We start from the raw sequence: 13218 nt of genomic DNA on the forward strand, positions 1-13218 counted from the left end.
CCTTGCTTTATTCTTAATTGGATAGCTAATAATGACGGATAGTGATGTGGTGTTTCTTTATTGTTTCTGCTTTATCATGATTTATAATTGGATAAATAAGAATAATTAAAATGGCACACTAATAACTTTATTAATAGCAGGTACATGGATGGATAATAAAGGAAGGCCCTATTATAATACATAAGTTGTTACTTCAAAACCTGTATTACACATAAAACTAAGACATCATGTGGTATCTACCCAGCCAACCAACTAGAATAGACTTGGACTAATATCTTTTTATATTTTCAAGGAACTCAAATTTCAATATTTTCCAATAAAACAAAGTGTTATATATTTGGATCATGCATTGATAGATGCAGAATTACCCTTTATTCATAATTTAGTGTTCCCTACTCTAAGTGCAGTTGAGACACTTGAATCAATTGGAAGTGTGTTAGCAGATTTCCAAAGAGCCCAGCATACCTGCATTAAACAAAATGAAAAGCAAAGTATGTGAAAATCACATTAAATGATATAAGACTTCTCTGTTAGCAACTACTTTCTAGCTCTTGGTCCTTCTAGATAGCAACTTATCCTAAATTATCATGTTTTAAGCTTTTGCTAAATGATTTTCTATCTACTCACGTTAACTATATTTAAGAAAACATACCACAACAAGCAAGAGTAGAGATGACATCTTGTTATGAGCAGAGCTGTACTTGTATGTATCCAACATGAGGAATGCAAATAGAGCACTTGCAAGGCTGATACATAGTTTTCCAAGGAACAAGATAACATCTCCAATCACGTTAAGACGCCCATTCTTTAGGATGTTATTCATGATCAACTTTGTTGCAATAGATGAAGCACTTAAGAAGCCTTTACCTGTAATAGAAATATGCATAATGCAAGAAAATACTTTAAGTTGAACTTATATTCTAAGCATAAAATTAAGAAAAATCTAGTGAAGCCGGCTTCATTGGAAACATTTTAATGATACAATTAATATGGAAAATTTGTTGTATTAAGGTTGATGATACCAGAAATAAAGGGACAAAATTACCGTAGAGGAACATGCTGTAGAGGAACATGCTGTGAAAAATTGTGGAACCCAATAACACCTAATATAGAGCAGCTGAAATCCAGAACATGTAAAACACTGCCAGGATAGCGTATGGTACGATAGAAAATATGGCAAATACATAGAGCAAATGTATTATACAATTACAATTGCTAATGCTAAAATATTGCATCAAAGCTTATTTAAATAAAATAACAAAGATCCTGAATGGAAGCTAGATTTCCTTCGGACTGTACAGCCTGCCTCTTAATTGCATCGATAGAACTTAGAAGTGCCTCAGTTTCAGCATTTTTGGCTGCCAAGGCCTCAGATAAAAGCAACTCATATATTAAAGATACTACTATTTACTAATGAGTAATGCTAGGGAACCAAAAGCGTATTAGCCAAAAATCAGCCAAACACCTCTAGGTGAATTCAAAATCTATCTCTACGAATTAATATATATGGATGTTTCTTCTGCTAAGTATTAGAATGTTTCTTTTTCATACTAAATGGATGTTCTTTTATGTATTTTTCGAATTTTTTTGTATTACAAATGTAAATGTCTCTATTTCTTTAAGAATTTCATAATTTTTTTAAATTTTATAGATATTTAATTATTTTTGCTAAAATATAACTGGATATTTTTTTTGTTAAGTATTAGGATGTTTTTTTTATATTAAATGAATGTTTTTTTTTTATATTTCTGTAATTGTTCAAAGAATCATTTTGATTAAGATCAAGTGTGTAGTTTACCGTCTCTTTAATAATCAAAACCGCACCTAATATCCTAAAATACAGAAATCAACATCATGATGAACTGCGACTCAAAATACTCAGAATTGAGGATGGGAGTTTTTGAAGAGTGGCGGTGAGTATAAGGCGCACTGAGCTATGGAAATAATAATCAGGTTCTTGCGCAGAGACAAAAAAAAATGAAGAACAAATTGGTGCAATGGCTAGAGAGGAGTGGCACGAAACAGAGGCATTAGAAAAGCCGTTAGGTAGGAAAAGCGACGAGCAACTCCTTCCACCATGAAGAACTGAAGCGGAGGATTGCGGAGGAAGATTAGGAAGGAGATCCTTGGCGTTCTGTGCTCAAAGACGACACTACTCGTGGCAAATCTGATGGGGAGGCGGATAGGGCCTGACAGTGAGAGAGAGGGGTCTGTGTGTGTGATTGTTGGAGGTGGATAGGTTAATGTGAGAGAGAAGAGGAATGTTTTTATAGGTTTTAATTAGGGTTACCGATTTTAAATTTTTTAAATTTTGAATTTAAAAAATTTAAAATTAATTAATTATTAATATAAATTAATGTGGTTTTGTTTAATTTTTGGCTGATAACTTTTTGGTTTCATATATTTTTCCTTTACTAATATGTATTGATTCTGAATCTATTTAATTATGATCAAATCAATCATAATGTCAAAATGGCATAATAATGAGCACCACTAGTAGAAAAATCATAAAGGATCATAAAATATAGAAGTAATAATGATGGCCAAGAAAACCCATCTTTAAAAATAATAATAATTATATCTCTAGTCAAATGGAAACATTAAATAATCCGACAAACAAATACAAACACAAATGTAAATAAAATATAATGTGTATGTCACTGGAAGGTTTATATGCCCACAAGAAAATAATAAAAACAAAAATAATAAAAACAGGAATGTTATAAATCTAATCTTATGGGAATTCATAATCATCACGATGGTGATTATTATACAGCTTTCTAAGACTTTCAAAGGCATTTCTTTTGACCCTATACTCGATCATATTATGATTTTTCGACGCGAGTGAGATTGCAATCTTTATTCGATTCTCATCATCAACCTAATAAAATATTAACATTTACACATTAGGATTAACTACCTAAATATAAAAGAAAGAATGACGGAAAAAATTAGTGTATAATATTACTTTTATATTAAAATTATCATCTTCAAAATAAGCTATCGTCCAACTTGAAACCCACACACCCACGTCATTCCTACATATCGAGCAAGATATATTAGAGTACTATATAATTGCATAAATTTTATTTCAATAACTACTAATTATATGATCTTACGATCCAGCTTCGAGGGTGGGAAGGCCTTCTGGTTTTTCAAATTCAAATTGTGAGGAAATCAGATTTGGAGTGGTCTTAAAGTCATAGAATGAACGATCTTCCAATACTTCGTCTAAATAAATGGCGTGTTTATGTCTATGTCTGAGTTTGCTTTTTTAGTTATATATCTAGATAATTAACAAAAAAAAGAAAATATATTTACTAATTTCAAGGCTGTCCTCTTTCGATTGAACTGTTTCTCAATGGGAAATAAGTCTAGCAAAATGATTTGTCTTTTAACATGATCGATCACTACGAGGTACCAGTGTTCATGACCTTCGTCAATAGTTTCAAGTATAAGGATAAAGACCTAATCAAGAGAAAGTCATTTTAGTTATTAAATTTATTCTATACCAATATTTGCTCATTTGAATTTAAAAATGATATAAACTTACTCTTTTTAAGCAATCAACTTTGCCCAAATAAACATCTGTGATACAAGACGGCAGACGGCTGGGATCCAATTTTGTTTTCTCTGACATCTACATTATTTTTGCCACTTGTTTATGTAAACCTCGATAGATTAGTAAATAATTAGTTTTTAATAAAAAAGATTAGAAATGCGAATATTATATCAAATTAGGATAGAGCTCATTGAAATGAAAATTTTGACACTAATTTTGAAAAAAACGGTCTAAGATTGGACCGAACGGGCCGAACCGAGCCCAAACTGGGTCGTGGGCCCAACCGGCCTAGCATTTAAGAAGACCGAAGCCTTCTCTTTTCTCTCATTCAGCATAAACAAGCTGAAGCCTTCCAGGGAAGGAAAGAAGAGAAACCCGATACCCTTACGGTAAATTCGGTTTGCCGTAACTCCTCCGTCCGAGCTCCGATCGCCACACCATTTGCGGCCACGCATTCACCACGTCGAGCTCTACATTTCTACTGGAACAATTTCATAGGTAAATTTCTATTTCATCTCAGCCCCTTCATTCCCAATTTTTGGAGAATTTAGTGGAGATGTTGAATTTTTTTGTTCTTTGATGTTTTAGGATCCAATTAGCTTGAGAAAAATGTTCACTCTTACTTATGTGAAGCTTGGGTAAGGTGAGGATACCACAATTCTATTTTAATTTCATTGAATTTGAGCTTTGAGTATTAAATTGCGTATATATGTGTTATAAATGTGTATTATGTTGTGAATAAATAAGTGGAGCTTGAAATTGTGTATACTGGAACTTGGAGGAAGCTGTGTGGTTGAGGTTTTGGGGCTGTGATTGGTTTTGAATAAATTACCTTGATCGTTACGTGGGAATCGGCCAAGGTATGGTTTAGGCTTCTTGCATTTAATATATAATGTTCTGTGAAAACTTAGGCTAGATCTGGAATGCAGGTGTATATGTTTGGTTTGGTTTGGTGATTGGGTTATATGGTAGAAATTGTTGCTAAATGATTGATAGAAGGATACATTGTTGAATTATTAATTATATGGTTACAAGTATAACAAAGGAAAGTATGATGGATTTGATGAAATAAGAAATTATGTAATGTTATAGAATGGTGGTTGATGAAATGATATAGAGTTTATTGAGTATTGATGTTGGTATTGATAGGTTTGGTAATGAATGGAATGGAATTATTGAATGAAAATAAGGTTTGAAATTGTTTGCAAAATTTTGGTTTTTGGCGGAACTTCGGCGGGTTATAACTTGGCTTCTAGAATCCCAAATTGATTATAACTTGTTTTAGATGAAAATTGGGTTCGTGAAGTTTATGTCATTCGAAGAACGGAAGAAAAACGATTTAAAACGATTGAGTTATTTCCGTCGGAAAATTTGGTGAGGAATATGTGAATATACAGGTGGTTTCCCTGATTGTGCAATTCTCTATTAATCTTTTTTTTTTAAGAATGCATGTCCACGCCTACGCGTGGCCACGCGTACGCGAGGCATGGAATTTTGGTGATGCGTACGCGACTGGTCCCATGCGCACGCGTAAGGAGCAAACAAGCATGTTCACGCGTACGCGTGATCCACACGCACGCGTGACATGAAGTTTTCACCTACACGCACGCATGACAAGGGACGCGAGCGCGAGCTGCACTTTCACACTCCCACGTGTATGTGTGAGCCACGGGTACGCGTGGCACCTGTTCCAGCAAACATGATTTTGGATGTTTTAAAACCTATTTCAAACTTCTAAATCTCTATTTTCATTCCTTTAGTTATAAATAATAGTGTTAAACCTGATAATCAGATGAAGTTAGGAAATGAGGATAACTTGGAGATGAAGTAAAGTTAAAAAGTGATGAATTGGCTATGAAATGTTATGAATGATAATGTATGATACTTGGCTTGAATGATTAAATGATCTAAGATACGAGATTTCCTGGGTAAAGTACCGTGGCTTGCCACCACGTGTACCAGGTTAAAAATTCGATACTCTGTTGATCCTATGACGTAAGGGTGACTGGGTACTTATAAATTCCCGGGAATGTTAACCCCCATTGAGCAATATTAATTATTTGAGAAAAAACTATGCATAGACTCTTGGATATGCACATCGAGGGACAGTCTAAGGTTTTTGGACTTGTCAGGTTGGCTGGATAACCGACAGATGAGCCTCATCAGCCATAGGACAGGCATGCATCATATGCATTCTACTTGAATTACTTGTTTGTGCATTAACTGGGTGTGCCTAAGTGTACTTGCCATGCTAAATGTATATTTGTTACCTGCAGTATTTGTAACCTTCTTGTGCTTGTCTTTATCTGTTTATTTGTCTGTGAAATGCTGACAGAAATGGAAGTATAGAGGAATGGTAGTATGGAACTTGGATTTAAGGTTAAGTTAAGTTAGGTTTAGATACTCTTAGAAAATCACCTTTTATGGCTTTTGTTTAATACTTTAAGCTCTATAATCTAAGTGTCGGCGTTATAGGATTGCCTTGGCATTCCCAGGACCTTATATATTATGTGTGGCGCACCTTTACCATACTGAGAACCTCTGGTTCTCATTCCATACTATGTTGTTGTTTTTCAGATGCAGGTCAAGAGGCATCTCGTTAGGCGTCTAGACACCTGAAGCAAAGTGGTTGCTGGGTTATTTTGTTGTTCAGTGATGTATATATATACTTAGCTTCCTCTCTGCATAACTTATTCTTTTGATCCTCTTAGAGGTTTATGGAGAAACAGGATTTTGTTTATGTACATTTGGATTTTTGATATGTATGTATATATGTGTAAATATTCTCCGGCCAGCCTTGGTTTCGCGGGCTGAGTTAGGAGCTTGTTATTTTGTATCTTTGGCGCTCTACTCCTACTTTTGTTATGTTATGTTCGATAGTTATGGTTTTCCTGATGCGCAGGTTAACTTGTTTCTTGAGCGTTGCGCTTTTATCTCGCAACTTTTGTTTCATCTATTCTTTAAGGCTCCTAGTGTATTATAATCTTTCTGCTATTACATGTACATATTTTATTTTAGAGGCCGTAATACCACACCACCTCTGTTTTACGACTTAAGCATAAAGTTCAATGTGGTAGGGTGTTACAGTTTATATGCGCAATACAAATAACAACTACCAATATTATTTTAATATACACTCCTATATATTTATTGCAAAAGTTGCAGGTAAAAACTAATAACCACTTTCTTTGGTCAACTCTATCTTCATCATATCTGCTACTAAGTCTAGCACAAGAAAATCAATTGGCTTTCCTAGCATCAAGCTCCTGATTACATCTCTACGAGTTGTAAACCCTGAAAATACTATATCCTCCTTATTGCTGCCAAATATAAATTAACATAAATAAAAATAGCTAAACAAATTCATGACACCGTTAAAAAATAATACTCTTATTGAGTTTACTTATCCATTAAATGGATTACCATATAAGTATGCTGCAATTGCAAGTTCAGTATTGTCCAAACCCATCAAAACTGTTGGTCTAAAGCACACTTGCACCCACTAAATATATAAAAAAACTGTTATAATAATAATAATAATAATAATAAACTACTTAGTACTTAGTACTCACAATAGGTAGCTCTAATCCAGGAACATTGATTGGAGTAAGTGAGTTTGTTCTTTTTTTAGCAAGGGACAGATCCGTCTTTGCCTTCTCAATAGAGCATAGCAACAATGGATTATTCGACGCACGACTTTGTTGGTTAAGAGTCTTAGAATTGGAACCAAAGACCTTAAACACCTTAGAGGGGGAGCTCACATTATTTTTCAACAGTTGAACAAGAGATTGGACTATTTGAGTTAATTGTTCAATAAAATTAGCTAATGAGTCTAAAGTCACTTTGTCCTTCAATGATGGATTGGGTTCACTGTAACATAAAAAAAAAAGTTAATAAGGATGTTAAAATAAAGATAATAATGAGATATTTATCAAATGATAAATTAAAATTTACAATAAAAAATTAAATCCAAAACATAACAGGTCATTCATCAAATTACAAATTCAAATTCACTGTAACCATATGTAACATTATAATAAAATATATCATCAATTATCAGAATTGATGGAAGCATCTAAAGAAACACGTTATTAGACATATGAAACACTAAATTCAAAATTGATGGAAGCATCTAAAGAGAAATATTTATTGATATTAGGCTTAAAAAAAAATTGAAGGAAAGCTCCGTAGTAGGGAAAGTATTATTGCTGGGTTTGACTCTTTTAGCTCTAAGGTGAGAGAGACCCTATTCGAGTAAAATTTGGTGATGTACTAGAGAAATGAAAGACCAGATTAGGGTGTCAATTATCTATTGTGGTGACTCTTACAGGGAGTGAAAGAAGAATGGATGAGGAATGGGTGAGGAAACCCTAAACGTGAGGCTATTCTCTCCTCTTTCTTTTTTTGGCCCAAAACTCAGGTTTTCTTTAAGAGAGTTCTTTATAACTCTAAATTAAAAATATTGCAACATAATTCCTATTTTATTCTTTTAATCAAAGATGTGAATAAATAGACTTATTATCAGAAAAATAATAGAAGACCATTGAGAATAAATTTATGAAATAAGAACAATAAAAAAATAATTAGTACGTACTTGTTCAAAATTTCAGTTAATTCTTGACAAATCTTCATGTTAGAAATAGAACTTGCCTCAACAGAAGCAGCTCGATTATTTCTACGCATTTTTACCATTGTAATTAGCTTGTAATGTTATGTATTTGCAAAAAATACATAACAATCATAAAAGAAAGTTGTTATTATATATCAATTTAAAGTAAATCTATATTAAATACAAATTCAATCTAATTATTGACAATTTAATTAGTTTATAATCAACATGAATCACACAAATTATATTATTTATAAGTAAATCATATATTCAGCCAAAATCAATATTATATGTAAGTAAATATGACAAGTTTAAATGCTAATATTACTTAGACTAATAAGTTAGAATAAGTTAGAATAATAATATCTATTTTAAATCATGTCTAAATAAAAATAATAAGTTTTCAATTAGATATGATTTAAAAAAAATAGATTTATTATTAAATATTATGTATTTATTATCACGTTGAATAATAAATTTAAATAATAATATCTATTATGAATAATTTTGAAATAAAACTAATAAGTTTACAATAATATATGATTTAAAAATTAAATATTTATTATTAAATATTATGTATTTATGATCATGTGGAATAATAAATTTGAATAAATATATATACTATGAATTTTTAAATAAAAATAACAAGTTTCCAGTAATATATGATCTTTAAAAAAATTATATATTTATTATTAAATATTATGAATGATATTATCACGTAGAGTATAAGTTGGTATTATAATATCTACTATAAATGTTGTCTAAATAAAAATAATAACTTTTCAATTTAAAATTATTTTTTTGAAAAAATATATTTATTATTAAAAATTATATATTTATTATCACATAAAATAATAAATTTGAATAATAATATCTATTTTAAATAATTTTTAAATAAAAATAATATATACTTTAAATAGTAAATCTTTTTAAATTACAATCATAAAAGATGCACAAACCTTGTAATTATATTATATGATATAAATATAAAATAATAAAATCTTTTTAAAAGATAATTTTTCAATAATAAAAGAACAAACAAAATTTTATTCTATATATAAAGACACTGCTCAACATGTCATTAACAAATTATATTTACATTATAATTTGAATTGTGTTGTATATATGCTTGGGTGCTTGACATGGGTAAGCAAGAATAATCTGGATCACCTTAACGTAGTGAGAAAAAAAGAGACACAAGAGAGGTTAACATTAATGTAATTGATAACCAACTCTTACATAACCCGTACTTCAACCATATACCTCATATACCCTAATATTTTTATTCTATATACCGCGATTTTTATACTGCTGCAGTATATTCTAACCAATCTCCGCCATGCATCTATCGCTATACAACCTATTCCCACTATCATTTATCGTAGGTCCAACTGTCACAAATTTTTGGCCTCCTACTCTCTCATATCCTTTTTAATCTACTAATCCAAGAGATACATATGAAATTCTTAAACTGTTAAAGTCTCTATAACATCATCAGTCTAACTCTGGTACAAATAAGAAAGCATCAAAGCATACAAGTGTACGTGATAAGAAGGTACATATTTGCGGCCAAGAGAAGAATTGTTTGGAATCCACATTTGTCTGAAAATATGGTTGGTGTGAATACTGTCTCCATTAAAGACAAATTTTCAAAAATTAAAAAAACTAACTGAAGACCTCACATAAATCTCTAACCGAGGAGCAAAAGGCACTCTTAAAAAAGAATACACTAAGTTGATATTCTATTAGCATGCATACCCTAAACAACAAAAAGACCGAGCATAATAAACAGAGAATTGAATGGCCATCTGTAAGTTTGCATATCACAAGAATTTGCGTCGATAATCTAAGGTTACATAACTTAGTAATCTCACCAATTTTTTTTTTTATTTTTCAGTGGATTTCGGTTTTATTTAAGCCTCCTGCATACATGAATTTGGATGACTTAGATATTAAAATGGCAAGCTACGTGTTTGCACCAAATAAAAGAAGGTTATATATCTCATTATCTATCTATTAAAGCTTTAAAAATAGTACAATATTAATGTGTTTCATGTTTGTAGTGATACCAAAATTGAAGTTTTGTTGAAATATTATCAAAAGAAATTCATGAGAAAAGTTTATTAAGGTCTAAAAAAGGTTTATGATTTATTGTATTTTTTCATTATTTAATGGCCTTTATTTTTATGAACTAATCTAGACTTTATTTTAAAATTTTTTGTATGTAGTAATATTCTAATACGTGAAAGTTGGTACTAGATTTTTTTACCTGTTAACGAGAACAACACGCATTGGTATTTGGTTGTTTTTTATTTGTGCAATCATAAAATAATTTTGCTAGACTCCCTACCGATTGTTTCAAATAAAGTGGGAAAGAGATCGAGTATTGTAAAGCTGGTAAATTAACTGTTCCCATTTTCGCTTTTATGACATTTTTTAAAAGTTTCAAATATCATCCTTTATTTAATTTTTTTTCCTATATGAATAGGAAAAATATTTGGAAGATATGTTCAAGTATGACTCATTCTATAAATACAACACTCCATTTAGGCCAAGGATATTTTTTTTAGATAATTACATCTTCACCCAACTCCAAATAAAGTGGGCGTAGTTCCAAAAAACAGCAACAACTACAAAGAAAACATAAAAACTAGCATTAAACAGCAAACACGAAGCAAAAGAATATGATGATTTTAGCTCCTCCCAAGACACTTCAAGATGAACCTGATCAGATATACAACATCAAATCATGTTCATACTCCTTCCAACTTTTACTCCACAAACTTATTTTCCTTTTCCAAGGATACTTGATTTTACATTTGTGGATACGCTAAAAACAGGAGAACAAGCTCCTGACTCATAAGGAATATCTGTATTTGTGTTTTTCTTTTTGAAATATTTATCTGCATAAGCTAACTGCGTCTTATTTAACACAGTAATGATTGTGGGGTATGGGTGGCAACCTGGATGATAAACTATACAGGAAGACGTATAGTTATTCAATAAATGTAATTTCTTTTGCTTAAAAAAACATAGTACCTCATTTATTAATGTGTATGGTTTTGTTGGTAACCTAATATATTTATATTTTTTAGGTTAATGATGGTACAAGGATGGGACTTGCGTTGGATTTGATTCTAAGGCCCCACAACTTGATCCTGCATAATGTCATTGACTCTGCTACTAGGAATTACAATAAGTATAAACAAAAAGATTCAAGCAAAAATAAGAAATTTGTAATTGTCATGTAGTCATGTTTGGTTTATATTAAGAGGTGTTAGTTTCATCTCTTTTACTTAAAAAAATAATTATGCACTATATTTTCTATGGACTTTTTTTAAAAATTCATGTTTTTGTCTTTAGTTCAATTATATTTGAATTTAGATGAAACTTAATTTTTACTCTAACATTTCTGTTCCTAGAACCACTTCTGTATTGTAAGCTAGGCAAGTCCTCATATTTGGAATAATATTGAAACTTAATAGCAAAGGATAAAACTCATTCCAATAGAGATAAAATTTATGAATCTCATTAATTTAAAATCTGAAGTCACACATATTTGAATATATGAAGGCTTCACTTTACACCCAAACTACTTCATTAAGAATTAATAAATAATTTGACTCATTTTGTTCAGCGAAAAAATATCGACGATTATGAAAAACAGGAACTATTTTCAACAAAAATCAGAAATACATGAAATAACCAAAGTTAAAATTTAGAAGTAACATCAACAGTGAAACTACTATAATTTTCATTCCAATATTTGCCTTCAATATCAACTAGAGTGAGACCCACGCGATACACGGAGAGACAAATTAATTATACTATATAATGTATTCTAGTAAATAATTATATTGTTTAAGATTCAGGATTCATTGTGAAATCAACAGATCTTGATTCAAGAGCATAAGTGCCCATTATTTATCAGATAAAATAAAAAACAAAAATAAAACAGTGCTTTGAACACAACTTGGAAAAGCAAACACTCAAAAACATTGAACAATTTTTGTGAACCAATTCCATAGAGCTTACTAGGACCCACAAATTTCAGTATTTTTGTTTCACTCTCCATGTAAGAGCCATGCCTCGTTCTCGTATCCTGACAATTTGAATTGTCTCCAAGCTTCATAACCGAGTTCTTCACCATAATAATAATAATCCTGCAGATTATTCCTGATTATTGCTTTTCCTGGTTGTCTTACTCCTCTGCTTAAGAATGCAAGGTCAAACTTCAAGTTGTTTAACTTCAAAAGCATACCTAATGTAATTATTAGCTTCTTGTTGGTGAATAAGATTTTAAATTGTGAAATCATGTGTTGTTAAAAGATGATATGGAATAAAAAAAGGTCTATTTTGTTTACCTTAGAAACATACACCAGCTACAAGCTTGAATTAATGAATTAAAGACCTTTGTTAGCATATGAAAATGAAGGACAAAAAGAAATAATATACAAACAAGATTGTCACTACAATCTAAACTTTGCTTGTTCCAATGCATATTCACAATAAAGAGATATGCTACTCTTATATATATATATATATATATATATATATATATATATATATATATATCGATAAAAAAAGCAAAGGATGCATTACACTCACACTAAATCCAAAACTCTTAAATATGATAAAACATATATCACCGAATGGGAACTTTTAAAATGGCGACAAGATTATGATTTTTTTCCTTAACACATTAAAATGACAGAAACCTCAGGCACTTTTACCAAACTTATAAATCTATTTCAAGCTTTACTCTAATGGGTTCATGATACTTATGCAGGGCATCCTAAAATGAATTAGTTGCAACAATAAAAATATTGAAAATGAATAGTCAAGAAGCACCGGTAGAACAATTACACTAGAAAAAAATTGACAAAGTAAACAGACCTGGATTTCTGTTTTGTTTCTTTCTCTTCAATTTCAAGTCCATCAACTTTCAGTTTTTTACTTATTTCAGTAGCTCGGGTTGCCACTAACTCTGTTGCAGACTTCATGGTGGTGGCTTTATTGGCAGCCTGTTGTGCAGTCATGGTTTGTT

The sequence above is a fragment of the Arachis ipaensis genome, chromosome B7, assembly GCF_059453495.1.
Source record: "Arachis ipaensis isolate K30076 ecotype BB chromosome B7, ASM5945349v1, whole genome shotgun sequence".
NCBI classification, from domain to species: Eukaryota; Viridiplantae; Streptophyta; class Magnoliopsida; order Fabales; family Fabaceae; genus Arachis; species Arachis ipaensis.